Source organism: Eptesicus fuscus, chromosome 10, assembly GCF_027574615.1.
Source record: "Eptesicus fuscus isolate TK198812 chromosome 10, DD_ASM_mEF_20220401, whole genome shotgun sequence".
NCBI lineage: Eukaryota > Metazoa > Chordata > Mammalia > Chiroptera > Vespertilionidae > Eptesicus > Eptesicus fuscus.
Window position 1 is genome coordinate 45869056 of NC_072482.1, and position 19374 is coordinate 45888429.

The 19374-nt window shown below is 42.7% G+C and overlaps 1 protein-coding gene across 2 annotated transcripts in view; it reads left to right on the plus strand.

Moving 5' to 3' along the window:
* The first annotated feature begins 806 nt into the window (after positions 1 to 806).
* Positions 807 to 19374, plus strand: part of ANKRD6 (ankyrin repeat domain 6) — a 158686-nt gene continuing 140118 nt past the window's right edge. For both annotated transcript variants that reach the window (XM_028134124.2, XM_008149432.3), the window contains exon 1: positions 807 to 962. The gene's annotated coding sequence lies outside the window, so the exon portion shown is untranslated. The remainder of the gene's footprint in view (positions 963 to 19374) is intronic.

A 19374-nucleotide genomic window follows, 5' to 3' on the forward strand; every position in this document is an offset into this window, starting at 1 on the left:
CTAGACAGTGGGTGGTTGGCTCTGCCCTTTCAGAGCTTCAAGGTTGACCAGCCTTCCTGGTTCCTTGTCCATACCTCTCTGCTAGTGAAGGCAATGGGCGGCTTCCAACAGAAAAGGTTCAAAATAAGCTTGTCCCAAAGAGTTCTATGTTGGGAGAGCAGACACCTGCCCTGCTTCTTGAAAAGGTTGAGGTCCCCTTTATTTATACATTCGCTCCACAATACTTTATTGAGTGTTCACTATGTTCGGGAACTCCTCTATATACTGAAGAAGTAACTGAAAAACACAAGAACAGGAGTTCATGGTATGTCAGGTGTGCTTTGAATATAGGAGTCAGGAAGGCTCAAAGGTTTTGTCTGTTTCATAAGGATGGTTGCGTCCAGCTGTTTGGAATAAAGGCTTCCTTTCCCCTCCCCAGCCCTCTGGATCAGTCAGCATTGATGTTCGCGTCCATTGAGCGACCACAGTTCCGTGAACTACGAGGATACTGAAATATCCACTTGCCACGGGCTGAGGGATGGTTTCTCCTGCCAGTTTCCTTCTCCCTCCCGCAGCCCCCTTTCCTCCCTCTCTGCGAAGGAGACCTCTCCTTCCAGGGCAAAGGGGTAGCGGCCCCATCTTCGAGCGGGCTGCAGATCAACGCCCCACCTCCCCGGGCCCCCACCGCACCCACCGTGCCCCGCCGGCCGCTGCGGGGCGCTGCGGCCCCAGCTTAGGAGCCGCGGGCGGGGCGGGCGGGGCGGAGGGCCCAGCCGGCGGCGCGGCGGGCGCGGCCACAGGTAACTTGCTGGAGCGGGGAGCGCAGCCCGGAGAGCGGGCGGCTGGAGGCGGCGGCGCGGGGCGGCGCCGAGGCCCAGGGGCCGCCGGAGCCAGCGGGAGCCCGTCCCCATCATCTCCCTTCACCCCAACCCTGTCCCTGGCATCAGTTCCTGCAGCGCGGACGTCCAGCGCAGGAGAAAGAGGTACCGTGCGTCCTGCGCGCCGGCGCCCCCACTCCCGGGGACCTCTGCTCTGGGGAGGACGACGTCGGGGATGGGGGCGCTGCGCCCTCGGCGCCCCAGTCCGCTGTCTGCTTGGGGAAGAGACTCAGACGGAAGGCGTTGCCTTCTTGCCTGCGGCCTCTGGGAAAGCCCGGGCCGGAGGGGGTCTTCCTGGGGCCCCTGCCTTATCGCTTTGCTTTGGTTACCTCCCTAGAATATAGACTTGGGGGGGGGGGCGGGGAGCAGAGAACTTTCTCGCCTTTGCTCGCCCCCCTCCTCTTTCTTGAGTGACTTCTAAGAGTTTGAAGCAAGTGGTGATGGTGGAGTTGCGGGATCACCAGGTATGGCTCCCGGACGCGGTTTGCAGGCGCAAAGGAGGGTCCCCTCTTGTCGCCTGGCGCTCCGCGCTGTCCTCGGGCCTGCGGGCCGGCGTCAGAGTGACCAGGCTGGGCTCGGGCGCGCCCGCCGTCCGCCCCCCTTCCCCTCGCCGGAGAGGTGCCCGCGGGGAGGGCGGGGGCTGTCCTGCCCCGGGAGGACCGCGCGGGCCGGGGCTCAGCTCTGGAGACTTGGCGAGTGACGACCCCCCGGGCCCGAGGAAGCCCGCGCGCTGTGTGGTTTGCCTTCGGACGTGGCTCGCTCACTCTTGCCTTGGGAATTTCGGGGTGGTGCTTCCGGTAGTGTGGGGGGCGGGAGGAGAGCGTTATTTGTCACCGGAGAGGGGCTTCGCTTTCGTCCAGCTGGTCGGGAACGGTGTCCCTGAGGCTCGGTGAGACGGTACAGGGAGTGCGGAAGAAATCCGCTTTGAGACCGGGTCCTGAGGCCACCGCTGGTTCGGTGCGTGCTTTTGGAAAACCCACTTATGGGAACTTGAGGTTTTAGAACGGTAAACGGGGCGTAGAATGCATAACCCGGTGGTGTCGTGGAAATGAGATGATGCAAGTAAAATGCCTGGCTCACTGCTCTGAAACGTTCGGCATCCTTTTTGTGAACCAGTTGGATGGTGATACTCACTCGTGTTTAGGTGATGTCAATGGAAATAACCTGGGCGATGGAGACAGACACACCTGGGCCCACAGGGGCCCCACACAGCACTGATGGCCCCTGAGCGGAGGCGCTTCCAGCCTTAAAACAGCAATAGCAACCTACTGTTCTTACCCTTAGTAGGTGCAACTATACATGTTTAGCTTCTACTAGTATCATTCCTGGCGGGTGCTTAGCATATGGACAACAAAGAATTTTTTTAAATTAAGGTATAAATTAAAATCAAAAGAGTTTTCTGTCCTCTGTGTCATAAGTGGGGAGGAGAGAGTAGAATAGGATGAAGAAGAATAAAAGAGACAAAAAACAACCACCACTTGCATACCGTTGGAAGGTATACCTAGTAAATCAAGGTTGATAAGAAATGCTAATTTGTTGCCCTGGTCGGTATGGCTCAGTTGATTGAGTGTTGTCCCTGGAGCTGAAAGGTCACTGGTTCAATTCCTGGCCAGGGCACATGCCTACCTTGCGGGCTTGAGGCCTGGTAAGGGTGCACACGGAAGGCAACTGATGGATGTTTTTCTCTCTCCCTTCCTCTCTAAAAACCAATAAAATATATTTTTTAAAAAGAAATGCTAATTTGTTAACTCCTTCTTTGTGGTTAGTAACACCAAAGGTAACCACAGCTTTCCACGTAAACTCATCAACTTCTCCATAGCCCATCCAGATAAGCATATACTGAAGTAAAAGCAGATGGGATGTGAGCCAACTCTGCTCAGAGACAAGGCACACTTCCAACTCCTAAGGCCCTTCTATATAGAAATTCTGGTGTTGCTGCTGTGGAATACACATTCAGAAAGTATAAAACGTAGAGGTACAATCTAAAGAATAAGAACAGAACACACACCCTAGTACCCATCACCGAGCTGAAAAACTGGAGCATCCCCAGGTCCTTGGACCCCCCAGTACCCCTCCCCATGGCATCTACTCACTTATTCTCCCCCCTGAGGAACCACTAGTTTGGATTTGTGTTCATTTCCCTTTGATTTTCACGCTTAATATTTGACATGTGTTGATCCAGAGAAAGAAGATAACTACCAAGAAGGACTCCTGGTAGCTAACGATTCAAATTTAAAAACAGAGCCTAGCAGCCATTTCTAAACAGTGGGAGAAGCCTGCACTAAATTACCTGCCTCCTGCCTTGAACTGCCAGCCTGCATTGTATTCCTGCCACCTGAGCCAACCCTTATAAAGGAGTTCTTGGAATTGTATTTCAGCTAATAGGACTGAGGCTTTCCCTGTCCAATAGAAACTGCACAGCTATATCCATAGTAGCATCTTTACTGACCAATCAGAGCAGCTCTATTTTGACCAACCAGGACAGTGCTTTTTGGCCCAATCAAACTGTGAAGATTTGGAGCCCTCGTTTGCATGAGGATGGACCAATCAGGGATCAGGGGTGGGGATTTCTCTCTATATAAGTCAGCTCCTCCCTCCCCCCCCCCCCCCCCACCCCCTCTCAGTGCAGGTCCTTAACTTTCTCTTGTCATAGTGGTCTGGGGTTTTCCCAGGGTGGAGCTGAAGCTGAAATGCAGGTGTCTCAGGAGAGCAGGGTGGAGCTTTTGAGCCAGAGAGGGACCTCACTGGAGGCCAGGCCTTGCAGCTGTGCTATTTCATAATTGAGTTAACACTATTGAGCTCACGTCTGTGCTGTTCTCACAGCTCTGCTGTGTCACAATTGAGCTCTTTACACTGAATAACATTTTCAGTTTTCTTCTTCACCACACCCCAAATTGGGGATTCCTGTTGGCACCAAACTTGCTTTAATGACCATTGGTTGACATGGAAAACTCTGGGGGAGGGAAGTTTCCAAGCTAGGATTTACACAAAAGCCTGGAGCAGTCTTATAGAAATTAAAAGCAATTATTGAGAGTATGATGAAAACCACAAAAAAGCTGAATGTATCGAAGTGCTGGGACGGGGCAGTCTCTCGAGTCCCTGCTCCCCCTTACCTTGGCGCGGGTGCCCCCTCTCCTTGCTGCAGACGGGTGTGTTCTGTCTGTGTAGGGGAAGCCCAGTCTCTTTCAACATAGCTTGGAGCCTATCATTTTAAAAGCTTTGCTCGAGTCCCTAAGCATTGGAAAAAACAGTAATTTGCATGCATGTGTCTTTGAATTTTTTTTTTTTTTGTATACAAATTATCAGGGGACATTGTTTGGGATTTGAAGGATTAAGCTGTTTGAGAGTGACCTTTAAAAATGGTTTTAACACAAACTCTTCTTTTTCTGATTATGATGTTTGTGTTATGGACTTTGTTTCCAGTCATTTCTTCAGGGTCACCCAGTGCTCACAACTCTGTCACTTATTTGTTAAAGCGAGATTCCTAAATTTGGTTCCTGCTGCCCTAGTATCTCGGTAATTTTTTCGAACTGCCCTAGGTTAAGTAGTAGTTAGGCTCAGACAACGTAATGAGTACTTTTGCCCAAACAACATAGAAGATGTTTGAAAAAATAATACACATAATTGAAAGAAAAACATTTTTTTAAATATCATTCTTAATATAACCACAATTAGCAACAAGATGTGTCTGTACTACTTTTCAAATCTTGGGATCAGACTGGATCCCACCACTCTCATTTCCTGTCCCACATTAATTTTTCTGCAGCACTTGCTTTTTATCACTGCAACCACTAAAGCCCAAACTCTGCAAAGATATGATGCCATTGATATGAATGCAATGTGATTCTGTGAACTACCTCCAGTTTGTAGGTTCAGCAGTGTCCAACATGTTAAGTACACTACGTATGTTTTCCTTGAAATGTTTAAATATCCTAAGTTGCCCCTATGGATTTACTACAGCACCCGAGTACTGGTGTACAGTTTGGGAATTGGTCTGCTTGAAATGGCCCCAGGTTAAGCTTCTGTGTAGAGTAGGCTGTATGGTTTTCTCGTCTATATAAAATGGAATGGCTAAAGCCTCCTTGTAGGGTCATTAAGGGGATTAAAGTAGACAATGTATATATTAAAAGGCATCTATGAAGGTCCTGAAATATAACAGTCTCAAGAAAATGGTAGCTCCTCCCTCCCCCGGAAGTTTACTTAGAAAATTACAGAGGTTGCAGAAGAGAGACAGCCAGGTTGTGTGGGCTCAGGAAACAAGTTACAGAGGCAGAAGAAGGGCCCTTGGGGTTTAGAAGAGAGAAAGGTAGAGGTACCGCCCCTGAGGTGGAGATGAGGGGGAAGAGAAGGGCACGCACGGGTGTGCCCCGGAGAGGGAGAGCTCGCTGTGGCTTCTTGATGATTGCTAAGTAGTACTAAATAAATGTCCATATGTATATCATTGTCCCTATTTAAGAAGAGCCAGGGCCTGAAATCTCAATCTTAGCAAGTAAGTTATGAAAAATGATTTATCATTTTTCAAACAGCAAACTCTGACGTACCACCGTGGCACACGCTGGTTTTTCAGGCCATTGTTGGAGTGCTCATTTTCACTTGCCAATATGTGCCCTGGTGTGGGGAGGCGCTCAGAACTGATTGGAGGCCCGAGGCTGGACCAGTGCACTTCTGAGTTCAGGAGGAAGGTACTTGGTCTTGGGGAGTTTGGACCTGGGTTACAGGCCCGAAAATGTTTCGAGTAGGATTTGATTTATGTAGATACTTACAGCACAGAGAGACAGATCATCTTTGCAGATGAAACAGTTATGTTCAACGGCACCACAATATTTCCTCTCAATGAAGGGTACCTATTAACCCTCCAAGGAAAGCTGGCCTGAATAACAATGTCGCAGATGACTGTCCTGTTGCCTTTTAGAAAGCACAGACCTTTCCTCCCCTGTCCTGTTATTGTCCAGGCCTAAGCGAGGACCTGGTGATATTTTAACAGTTTGTGAGAAGACACTGTAAAGTCGTATTTTCCTAGTGTGGTTGTTGATTTTCATTGTTGCTTTCTTCCAACAGTTATCGTTGGGAAGCCTGTACAGAACCATAGGTGATGCTTAAAAGTTGAAACATCGATTAGCCGCCTCCTGCACAACCCCCACTGGGGATGTGCCCGCAACCAAGGTACATGCCCTTGACCGGAATCGAACCTGGGACCTTTCAGTACAAAGGCCGACGCTCTATCCACTGAGCCAAACCGGTTTCGGCTACAATAGTGATTTGAATTTATTATTGAGAATAAAAAATAAACCTAATTATAAAAAATCAACTTGAAAAATTTCAGATTTTTCACAAAAATGAAAGTTATTTTTCTTTCTTTGTCAGGGATAATATGTCTCATGTCAGTTTAAAAACTTATTTTTAAAAAATATTTTATTGATTTTTTACAGAGAGGAAGGGAGAGGGATAGAGATTTAGAAACATCGATGAGAGAGAAACATTGATCAGCTGCCTCCTGAACACCCCTACTGGGGATGTGCCTGCAACCGAGGTACATGCCCTTGATCGGAATCAAACCTGGGACTCTTCAATCCGACGCCCCCTACCTGTTTCTATTAATTTTAGAGCCTGCAATTGAGGTATGTGCCCTGACTGGGAATTGAATTGGCAACCTTTCGGTGCATGGGATGATGCTCAACCAACTGGGCCACACCAGCCAGAGCTAGTTAGCTCTTCTTTAAGTGACTCAGGGATTAAAAAAACACACACCAAACTCTTGTAATGCCACCATCTTTACCATGTAGCCTCCAGTGAGTGTTACAAAAAGGAGCAGAGTAGGGAAAAGGCAAACCAGATTGATTAACTCCACCAGTGAGTAAAAACACCACTTCTGCATACATTTCATTGTCCAGAACCAATTAATAGTCCAACCTCAATTTAAGGAGGCTGGGAAATGTAGTCCTGGCTGGACAGCTGCTTCTGAGCAATAATCATTTACTTTGAAAGGGGAACAGAACTCTTTGGTGGATATGTAGCTATCTTTTATACCAATTGTTGGGGTCGCCGAAGGAGGAACGCATGAGGCCAAAATGAGTGAAGAATTATGAATTTATTAGGTCATCTGGATACCAGATGGGCTTAGCCCCAAAATGGCGTCAGCCCCCAAAGACCAGGAGTCAGAGGTTTTTATTTATTTTTATATTTTTATTTTTTAAAATATATTTTTATTGATTTCAGAGATAAAGGGAGAGGGAGAGAGAGAGAGACAGAAACATCAATGATGAGAGAGAATCATTGATCGCCTGTCTCCTGCATGCCCCCAACTGGGGATGGAGCTCGAAACCCTGGCATGTGCCCTTGACCAGAATCGAACCTGGGACCCTTCAGTCCACAGGCCAACGCTCTATGCACTAAGCCAAACCAGCTAGGGCAGTCAGAGATTTTTAAAGGACTCTAGGCGGGCTTTTTCTGGGCGGAGAGTTCTCTGTGCAGGTCCGGATCCTGGGAAAGTCTGGAGGGGAGAGATAATGGTCTTAGCAAGTGTAACGTCCATTGTGAAGTGGCCTAAAGGTCAGTTCCCAGGGGAGGGGGTATCGATTCAATTATTTGATCAGACCTAACACCAATGTGCTAGTTTTACTGGTCAGTTAAGTGTAACTACCTTCATATAATTTACTCCTCACTTTACAAACATCTGTATATAAAATGTTATCTTGTAGTGTGAGACCCCTCTACAGAAACAATTGTATCATAATTGCCTTGTAAGCAAATAAAAATGGGATTAAGCCATTTAGGTTCATATATTTATTAGGGGATGAAGCGTATTTAATTTTCTCGAAGTTATCCAACCGTGTAGAGAAATGTACATTTGAGAAAAATGGAACAGAGGAAGATTAGCAGAGAACAAGAATATGCATGTCTTATTGGCTTCATGAATGTTATCATAACAGTTTAAAACTACTTTAAGTGACTGGTAATAGGCATGCGAAGCTTTCTTCCCCTCACAAAAAAGAAAAAAAAAGCAGTCTTTGCCTTGGAAGGTATTATACAATCACAAAATGTGTGTGTCACTTGTACTTATTTGCTCTTAAGAGAAACTAAAGTGATAAGATTTGGACCTATTTATCTTATTCACTTGAAGTAAATTTGTGCCTAGGAGTATGCCATTTGGCTCTATCCAGCATCTGACAGCTACAGATGGGACATATTGAGGGATTAATGAAACATCATGTGAAAGATCCCCGTACCCAGTTGGAGTCATTGAAAAATGGTCCACAACTTTAGCTGTGTACACTAACTCTAGTAATGCTTCATTTATCCATTACTGGTTGAGATTGGGCTGTTCTACCTAAGAAAAGGGTCCAAATAATTAATATTTACCATTTTTCAGTTGTAATTAAAAAAAAAACTATTTCATGGTGCCCATGTTGGAATTAAAGATGCACTACCAAACATATCAAACTCGCGGCCGGCGGGAGGCATGCGGCCCATGGCCGCCAGTTTGACCTGCTTGCACTAGAGCAGTGGTCGGCAAACCGCGGCTCCGCTCTTTGGCCCCTTGAGTGTGGCTCGGCGTTAGAACCACTTCTTCAAAATAGACTCGCCCAGGCTGAAAACTGACTTCTGCGCATGGGCCATGAAGTTTTAATCGCACTGTATGTGCGCGCCCACACGTGGTATTTTGTGGAAGAGCCACACTCAAGGGGCCAAAGAGCCGCATGCGGCTCGCGAGCCGTGGTTTGCCGACCACGGCACTAGACCAAAGTACAGTACGTTATAGCCATGGGCCAAATCTATCTAGCTGTTCCATAAGCAAAGTTTTATTAGGACACAGCCATACTCATTCATTTACGTACTGTCTGTGGCGGCTTTCACACTCTTCTGGCAGAGCTGAGTAGTTGTTGCAGCGATCATGTAGCCCACAACACTTACTATATTTACTGTCTATTCCTTTACAGAAAATTTGCTGACCCCTTCTGTAGACTCAAAATTAGCATAACTTGGTATGGGAGCAACTGCTCCTAGTTAGCAATCTCTCTGACCCAGTTACCTCACCATCAGAATGGGAATAATGAAACTGCCTAATGAATTAGTTGCAATAAAGTGGACTTTATACGAAATTATTTCAGGCAAGTTACTAAATGTATCTTCTAGTTTATCTATCTATCTATCTATCTATCTATCTATCTATCTATCTATCTATCTATCTTCCTTCCTTCCTTAGACCAATACTTGTCAAACTTATGCATAAGAATCATCTGGGGAATCTACTAAAATTCCAAGATCCCCTCTCTCCTCCCTAGATGCTGATTTGGTAGGTCCGGGGAGGTGCACATTTAATAACACCTGCATCGGAATGGGGGTGGGGAGGGTGCAGGTGGCCTATCCTTTAAGCAGCTCAGACCCTTGTGGCAACTTGTCTTTTGGTCCCTAGAAATAGTTTCTCTACCAGTCGAGATATGCTTCTTGTCTCACCCATTATTGAAGCCTTGCCTACTTGATAGGGGAGCTTGGAACCAAGAGGGGAATGCCCAGCGGGTGTTAATCATCAGCATTCTGAACATGTGCAGAGGGACCCAGCCAGTGGGCTTATCCTATAAATCAAATCATTCACTGCCTGACTTCACCACCTATAGAGCCATCTGCGGCTCTGCTTCCAAATAGAAATAATGACAGGAAAGTTGGCCCTGGGGCTTTAGCAACTGTGACTGGTTTCCACTGGAACACAGGACGCCTGTTCGAGTTAATATTAGCCTATGGCCCTCTGTTTGCTGTCTCTCTAAAATCAAGGTAAAAGTTAATAGCAGAAGGAGTTACCAAGAGAGGAAGGACCTAAGTCCTGGTGCTTTATAGGTACTTTAAGAACGGATGCTTATTTAATTGTTTATAATTTCCTTAATCTCCACAATGTATGATCCTGGGTTATGGGATACTTAATGAATGGCTCGCTCACTGAAGCCTTTGTTTTCTTCCATTTGCCATTCAAAAACTTAGTAAAGAGCTGTAAAACCAGTAATGAATAATAGCTAAATCCCCTGGCACCTGGTGGGTTTTTAAACAAGACAGAAAAAAGTGAAACCCACTCCCTGCCCAGTACCCCCTCTTCCCCCAAGCCCCCGACCCCAGCCAAAAAATACATAAAGACTTGAAGGTAGAAGCAGTCATTCTTGATGTGAGTGCAGCTATGTTGCACTGTTTTAAAACTGAAAATCAGGTGCTTTAAACAGTTTTTATCTTTGCTACCCTGCTGAAACAAAATCTGGATGTTAGATTGGATGTAAGCCAGGATATTTTGTACTTTGAAATGTAAGTAAACACTTTATTACCCATTGAGGGATTTACAGCTAATTAGATGCCTTCGTGATGGGACACATCTAGGGAAATTTATTTCAAAAACATTTCAAATATCCTATATGAGATTATCAAAGATTTCCTTTAAATAGTGAGTTCCCTTAGATCCAGGATATATAATATATGCTTAGAATTAATAAAATTCAGAGTATACACTCTTTTTAGGAGCCCATCATTGCCAAGAAGGTTAGGAATACTGTTGTGGAACACTTTCTCATATACTATTGGTATTATAATGATAGCTCTAAGTCATTCCTTTCCCCTCCTCCAAAATATGGAATGGGTCTAACTGATCTTTAGATACCAGAATTTCTTTCCTTTCTCTTACTAAATCCTTGAGAAAAGGCCATTTTGAAGAAAAGAAAGTTTATGGCTTTAAAAATTCATTTTTTTTTAGATTATTGGTATGTTTTTTAAATTGAGATATAATTGACATATAACATTATGTTAGTTTCAAGTGTACAACATAATGATTTGATATATATTGTGAAATGATCTTCACCAAAAGTCTAGTTAACATCCATCACCACACATAGTTACAAATATCTTTATAATAACAACTTAATATTTTAATTATAATAACTATTATTTTGATATACCCAAAACAAATTGTCTTGATGCTCAGTGGATTTCTGTGTTTTAGAATTCATTAATTTACGTTCTTCTCTTAGTGTTTAAAGACTCAAAAATACAACACTGTGCTTGTAATTGAATGGTTGTGTTAAAAGTAACCATGGGTTTGTGCATTTAAAATAGGCTGTAAAATATTATATTAGAATATCAAATGTTTTTCTTACTATGTCCCTCTTTCTCCAGGCTTTTGAAATTGCCTTAATGTCAGGGATATTTACTTTGGGAGTAAGAGAATAAATCATTAGAGACTTTTAGTATTTGTTCTGAATTTACTAGCCAACTAAATTGGATGAAAGTTAATATCCCAGTTATATAAGGTATACTTGGTAGTGTTAATGAAAGCTGTGTATAAAGTGGGGAGAAAACACATTTCCCAATGCAGCAAGCAAATAGAAGCCGTGATGGATTTGGTATGAAAAAAGCTACATTAGAGGCTATTAGGGTATTTACTACTAGTGAGTGAGGCGGGAAATGTTATGTTATTGTGCTAAATCTGGAAGAAAAGACCAAGTATTGATCGTAACCAACTCCGTTATCATAAATCCACAGCAGCGCTGCCTGGGCCCCACAGAATAAGTGGCATTGGTTAAGTTTGCCTGCATTGCTGCCCTGGGATCAGGGAAGCAAAATGTTTTACTGTTCTCTGCAAAGCCCAACCTCTCCACCTGAAAAATAATTTAGGGGGAAAATTTTATGGTCAATGACTTTCCTTTGGGCTCCCTATTTATTTGTCCTTTTCTTTCTGGTTAGCGTTAAGTAATGTAGCTTAAAACCCCAGGCCTCCACATTCAAACCCAGCTGAATTACCTCTCTTGGAAATGCACAATAAAGATGCCCTTTCGGGGGAGTCTGCTTCATGGGAGACTGGCAGGCTCTGAAGAGAGGAGTGCAGCCCTGGCTGCCAGGAAGGCCTGGTTCTGGTTTCATGTCTGACAGCAGCCTTTGTGCCCTCTGTCAATTCACTTTCCTACTTCCCCCCCCCTCTCTTAGGAAGGTGACCACAGGTGGTTGGTTCCTCATTGACTAGTCCCCTGCTCTCAGGGATTTGAGTCACAGAAACATTTTTTTTTTTTAGCTTAACAAATTATTATAAGGTAATTACCTTTATAACTGCCCTGCTGGTGGGGAAGTAGAACTTCGCCCGTCACCCCAGAAACTCCACCTGTGTTGCATCCCTCCCTCCTCGCAATGTAACTGCAAATTTAATTTCCGGGCTGGGCTGGGCTGTGGGCCACATTTTGCACCATGGGGTCTCAGCAGCGTTGGCTGTGATTTGGTGGGGTGTTGCTCCGGGATGGTGGCGGGGCCTGTGTCCCAGCGGGGAGAGGGGGGAGGGGGGGGAAGCCGAGTGTTGGTTTGTTGGCGCTAGGGTCTGTGGTGCTGTTTAGTTTTAAATGGCCAGTGTGTGTCATGGCAGCTCCTGCGTAGAGCATCTGCCCCCTGGTGGTCAGAGTGCATCATAGCAACTGGTCAACCGGTTGTTTGGACATTCCGTCAACCTGTCACTTAGACTTTTATATATATAGATTGGGAAATGAAAAAGTAGTAAACTTTGGTACACTGTCATTTAAACCATTAGCCACAATGGGGATTAAACTTTTATTTCTTTGTAAAAACATACCAAGAGTAGTTTGAACAGTTTGCCACCTTCTTCCCATCCTCTACCTTACGACACAGAATACACATCTTTTCTGTGCCTTGATGGATTTTTCAGACTCCTTTTTTGAAGTTTGGATCAGTTTCCAAAATTTATTCTTTGTGCTTTCTATGTTGTAAAGGATCTCCAAGAGTTATTTCAATGTGAAGTTTTTGCCAGCATTGTCTCTTCATCCTTTTCACCTCAAACACTTTCCTCACTCATGTAGGTTAAGTTCCCTTAAGTTCCTCTGGCTGCACATCTAGCTTCTTCAAGTAGTAGTAGTCCCAGCTTCCTTCTATAACTCTGTCCCATTCCATTCAATTTTACTACCATATATTAACACTTTTCATTTATCTGCTGCACTTTCTTCTTTGTTGGCCACTTTCCTCTTTCTGTTGTTAATTTTGATAAAATATTATGTCGGTTTGTCACTGGGAGACAAGGAGGCAACACAAATACATGGTTTGTTGTTTGTCTGTGCACTAAGTAACACGAGGAGTGACTGATCAATGACAGACTTCGAAAGAAGTGATGTGATTGGTCAGTGATCACGATGCACATCTATTAATTGCTTTGTGAAGAGCTATTAGTGAGGTTTGACTTTATGCAGTTTCTCAAACTTCATGCACTGTTTGTAAATGAGATTTGAACCATGCTATTGGAGGACTGGTATAAGTTAACCTGCGAGAACTGGAATTGTCTGTACTGGAGCTATGTAAAGTAAAGGGAGCCTATTATTCTAACTTATAGGAATCACTTTCTTGTATTTTTCATAGTTCTGTTACCCAGGTATGCATCTTTAGACACCATAGTTTCGTGTTGTTTCTTCAAATGTTTTTGTTATGTCTTCTGAGTCTTTTCTTTTTTTAATCGGTGGGTTTCCCCTTTGTAATAGATTACCATGGCTGCTGTAACAGAGTACCACAGAGTTAAACAACAGAGTTCATTTTCTCACAGTTCTGGAGGCTGGAAGTCCCAGATCAAGATGTTGGCAGGTTTGGTTTCTCCTGAGGCCTCTGTCCTTGGCTTGCAGAGAGCCGGCTGCCTTCTTGCTGTGTTGTGTCATCATGTGGTCTTTCCTCTGTGTGCATGCATTCCTGCTGTGTCTTTCTCTTCTTATAAGGACATTAGCACTATTGGATTAGGCCCACCATAACAGCTTCTTTTAAACTAAATTACTGCTTTGATGCCCACCCAGCTGGTGTGGCTTAGTGGTTGAGCATGGACCTATAAATCAGGAGGTTGAGGTTCAATTCCTAGTCAGGGCATGTGCCTGGGTTACAGGCTCAATCCCCAGTAGGGGTATGCAGGAGGCAGCTGATCATTGATTCTCTCTTATCATTGATGTTTCTAATCTCTCTCTCCCTCTCCTTTTCTCTCTGAAATCAATAAAAATATATTTAAAAAAATAAAATGTGGCATTAGTTATTTTGGCTTATGCTACTAGAAAATAGTGTGACTTACTGGTTAAAGTTACTAACTCTGAAGTTTTCTGAATGAACCCTAGTAAATTAATTGAACATTTTTGTTGTTGTTAATCCTTACCTGAGGATATTTTTCTAATGGTTTTTAGACAGAGTGGAAGGGAGGGGGAGAGACAGAAACATCGATGTGAGAGAGACACATTAATTGGTTGCCTCCTGCCTGCACCCCAACGAGGCCCAGGGATCGAGTGTGCAACCCAGGTATGTGCCCTTGATTGGATTCGAACCCAGGATTCTTCAGTCTGTGGACCAATGCTCTAATCACTGAACCAAACCGGCTAGAGTGGAACCATTTTCCCCCCTCATATTTTTAGTTTGTTATATGAAAATACAATTTATAATTAATCTATTTTAATGGTAAAACTAATAAATGAAAATTATGGGAGAAAACGGATGATTTTGAGCTATACCTTTATGGAGGAGTAGAATGTATGTGAAATTCCATTGAGGGACTGTGGTCTCGCCTAGGTCTTGGCCTGCAGTGTGTCCAGGGGTTCAGCCCCATGGGAAGCTACTTCCGCTGCCCACCTTAGGTCCACCCTTTGACTTGAAAAGAGTGGTGGCAGCCCTGGCCGGTGTGGCTCAGTTGGTTGAGTGTCCTCCCATGCACCAAAGGTCTCCAGTTTGATTCCTGGTCAGGGCACATGCCCAGGTTTCAGGTTTGATCCCCAGTAGGGGGTATGTAGGAGGCAGCCAGTGGATGTATCTCTCTCACATTGATGTTTCTCTCTCTCTCTCATCAATAAAAACATACTAAAAAAAGAAAAAGAAGGAAAGAGTGGTGGCAGAGCAACCTAGGGCAATCAGAAAGGATGTACACTCCTAGAAATGTAGATGCTTCTTTGTCCTGGTGGTTCACAAAGTTCATCCTCATTTGTCTTGCCTCTTTCCAATGGTCTCTGTTCTTCCAAATTGCCATGTCTTTAAGTTCATCGCCTCAATTTCCATAAATCTGGCAATAATTCAGATGAGTCTCAGGTTAATCCAAAGCTACTATTCCAGAGAACTGGACTCTGCAATGTCCTTTCTTGTCCAGTTCTTCAGCCACTATTTCTAATTCCACTAAGGATCATTTATCTAGCTTAGCAGCCTCGTAAGGCTTAGGGTTATTTTATTTAAACATGATGACAATTGTAAGCAGATGTGTCAGACCTCATCTTTACTTCTTCCCATAAATGTTACTCTGCTTAATTATCATGGAAAAAGAAAGCAGACAATAGTATTTCTAATATTTCTCGAACTATGCTGTTACTATATAAAATTGATTAAATATTATCCTTGGCCCTAGAGAGCATATATCCTAGGAAATAAATCACTTTACTTTTGATTCAAATAATTCACTTTCCTTTGTGGAAGTTTTTAAGAAATTGTCCTGTTGGGGCTCTTCCTCATTTTTTCAAATTTGGGGTCCAGATGGCCTTTTTCTAGAGCACATCCAGTTGCTCTAGAACCTACTGGGTCATCTTTTTGGGAATCTATTATTCCCCATTATAGAGGAATAATGGGACCCTAAAGATCATGATCACAGAGACAGGAAACTTGCCTGACAGTGATCCATTTGGATAGCAATGTAGTTATCATCAATGGATAACAAATTCATTTTTTCCTTTTTTTGAGAGAGATTATATAGGCAATATTTATAAGACAAAGCAACTTAGATAAATAACTATTAAAATCAGAGAAGCTTTAAAAATGCCTTGTATATGAACAAGATTTAGGAAGTATACGTTTTTAAAAAATCATTTTTCTCTTAAGTTTTCTGTTATGTTTGGTACTTAGGATCATTTCAGGATGAGAGACAATGGAAGGAGAAAGAAATGAAATCATTATCTCAGAGTCAAATTGTCCATCCTTGCTGGGTTGTGCCATATCAATGTTCTAGAATTCACAAAGTAGAGTATTAATTCCAGAAGATTCATATGTACCTCTGGAGTTGCTGAGTTCCTTGAAATTGGGATCAACATGCCTTTGTGTGAACAGGAGACCAAAAAAACAACAACAGCAGCAACAACAAAAAACCAGAAGTGCATGTGCTAAGGAGCAGGAAGAATATATAAAGGGGAAGCAAGCTGAGTAGAGTAAAGGTGATTAATAGGGAGAGTGTATTAGTTGATGAGAGAGAATACTAGTAGTAGACTTGGTATGGGATGATATTTCTTATGACAGATTGTAAATTAATGCCATAGCATTAGGTGCTGTTAGTAGGAAGACATATAGTTACCCAAATGATTTAGCAGTATGGAAGTATGAGATTCATGGCTTTATGTTGATCCTATTTATGTCCATTGCAAAGCTGATGCTAGTACTTTAGGATTTAAATATTTTTAGAAGTCCACATTCACTCGTAACAACTCAGTATCATTTGTTAAATAAAGACGTGTGTGTGTGTGTGTGTGTGAGATGGGCTGTAGAGCCAGCTCTGATTCTTGGCGACTCTATGAATGAGTGGTGTTTACCATGTCCTGAACTCAACACCACTGCTCAGCTCCTGTGACTCATGCCTGTGGGTTCTTTTGCAGAGTCAATACATCTCATATTTGTTTTTCCTGCTGCCTTCTCTTTCCCAGCATTGTCTTTACCAAAGAACCCTTCCTTTTTAGGATGTGTCCCAAATAGGGCAGCGTCAGTTTGGTCATTTTTGCCTCCAAGGATATTTCAGGCTTAATTTGCTCTAGAACCTACTGGGTCATCTTTCTGGGAATCTATATATGTTTTAGATTTGTTCATAAATTCATTCACTCATAAAGACGTTTTAGAGCCATTCATAAAGGAAATTAGGAGCATTGTTAAAACATGGTAAGAATATAAGCCTTTAAATATATTGTAGTTGGATTGGATTTCACATGTCTGCAGAAATGAGTGCCATATTCAACCCCAACTTGTGAACAGAATATTAAAAATGATGTTATTGAATCTTTACACCCCTGGAAGTTTATCTAATATATGGAGTAGTTGTCACACTGTTTCATAAAATTCATATCATAAAAATGTAACTAAATTAGCATATTTATATTCTACCTTACTTCACAGGCTCATTAGAAGTGAGTAGTTGCTAGTTTTTAAAAATGTAGTGAAAGAAGTTTGCAGTGTTTGTGTTCATTTGGGATCAGGCTGTTTTGCAGAGTCAATTAATTACTGTAGTTTGTAGTATATTTTGAAATCACGTAGTGTGATTCCTTCAGCTTTGTTCTTTTTTATTCAAGATTGCTTTGGCTATTTGAAATCTTTCATGGTTTCATAGGATTGTTTATTGATAAATCTTTATCATTGAAGGATATCATACTAACTAGTCTCATTCCTAGGAAAGGCAATCTTTTGTTAGGTCCACTTTTGTAAAAAGAAAAAAGAGATGATAATGTATATATCTATCTACTGGAAATATGGACTAATCTAACTTGTCACTTAGGTGTAAAACCACCCTTCAGTGAGAGAGGCTTGTCTTGAATAAAGTCTGGGATAACAGAATAACATACTCCTTTATGAACTGCAACTGAGGAGAATTATTATCGGTCCCTGAAGTTAGAAAGCTGTCATTGTTCTTTAATAAGATAATTTCATCACCAGTGGTGATATTTTATCTAGTAGTCTAAATTCCTACTTCCACCGGCAGGAACTTCACTTCTTTTTAACCTGATCAAGTGTCCAATTTTAGAACAACAGATGGCTAGAGCTTGCTTTATACTGATTAGTAATATTTTTTCCTCTAAGATATAGAAAACATTTCTCTAGTCCCTTGCAACTTGATCATCTATACACCCTTACAGAAATCTCAAAGCTCCCTAGATGGTTCAGATGGTTCAGAGTGTTATCTACAAGCACTTACATCTGTCAGGCTTTTGTTTGGAGGCCAGAACAGGAATGTCACATGATACACAGGAAGGGATCCTGTAATCTTGCCTATTCATATGTGATGCACCATAGTTTGTTAAGAGTCTTTTGTATTTTAAAAACATCTTTTAAAGAACTTACATTACTCCTATACAAATTACCTTGTAATGTCCTGGAAAATAGTATACATTTCTGTGTGTAAGGGAAATGGAAGATTCTTTATTTTATACTGGATTGTGAGTTAAATTTTACTTTGTCTAGATAGACCTGAGGAGTTGTTTGTGTAGGACCTATCTTGGCTTTTAGGAGCAGGAAAGCAATTATTGGGGTCAGGAAGGGAACAAGAGTGTTGCCAATTGCAGCATGGGAATTCGATAGCGCTGTGATTTTGTGTGTGTTGAGGGGAGAGAGGATGGTGATGAGGAGGAAGGAAATGGATAACTGTTCAGACAATCTGACTAAAAATCCAAACAAAAAGAGACGTCCTGGTGAGACACGAGAGAACTTTCGGCTTCACCGTGTGCCTCCTGATTTGCCTTGAAAATCTGGCCCATAAAGGTCCTCTTTCTGGCATTTTGCTTTAAATTATTGTAAAAATGTGAATGTTTGCAAAGTAGCTCAGTGATCAGACTCTGGAGCTGGGCCAACTTAAGACAAATTCTGATTCCATGACATGCTATCTGTGTGACCCTGGGCACGCTATTTAACCTCTTTGTGCCTCAGTTTCCTCATATTTAAAATGGGGATAATAGTATCTGCCTCATTGCATCATTATGGGTAAAGTTCCTAGCCCGCAAAATTAATACATATTCATAGTAGAAACACAGATAATATAGAAATTAGCAGAAGATGAACATCTCCAATCTAATGGGTGGATATATTTCATTTTATTAAACTGTTACCATAGTGTTGAAGCTTTAGGTATGCTTCAGGTTTACATGTAATGCTTTAATAAACATTTTGCACCTTAATCTTGCTCTTGAGTACTTTCCATGAAGAGAAGTAGAACTGCTGAGTCTAGAGGTATTTATTTATATTTTTAAGGCTTTTGACACATATTGCCAGATTGCCCTCCAGAAATTTTGCGAACAATACATGCAATTTTGTTTTCTTACCCTCCTGTCAGTATTGATTATTCTAATTTTTATATTCAATTTGATAGGTAAAAAGATTGTATCTTCATTGTTTTATTATTGTTTGATTATGAAGAAGGCCTAACATTTATATACAGGATGGGGCAAAAGTAGGTTTATAATTGTGAGTATACTAAAGTTTATTCTTGTATTATTATTTATTAACTAGAGGCCTGATGCACGAAATTCATGCAAGAGTAGGCCTTCCTTCCCGTGGCTGCCGGCACCAGCTTCCCTCTGGCACCCAGGACCCGGACTTCCCTCCGGCCGCTGGCAGGCACCCGGGACCTGGGCTTCCCTCGCAGCCCCGGCTTCGTCCAGAAGGATGTTTGGTCTAATTAGCATATTATGCTTTTATTATTATAGACTATTGTATTATTTACCATAAGAACAACCGTAGACCTACTTTTGCCCCACTCTGTATATAAATGTTTTAACTCTTGTATTTCTTTTTCTTCCTTGTGTGTGAA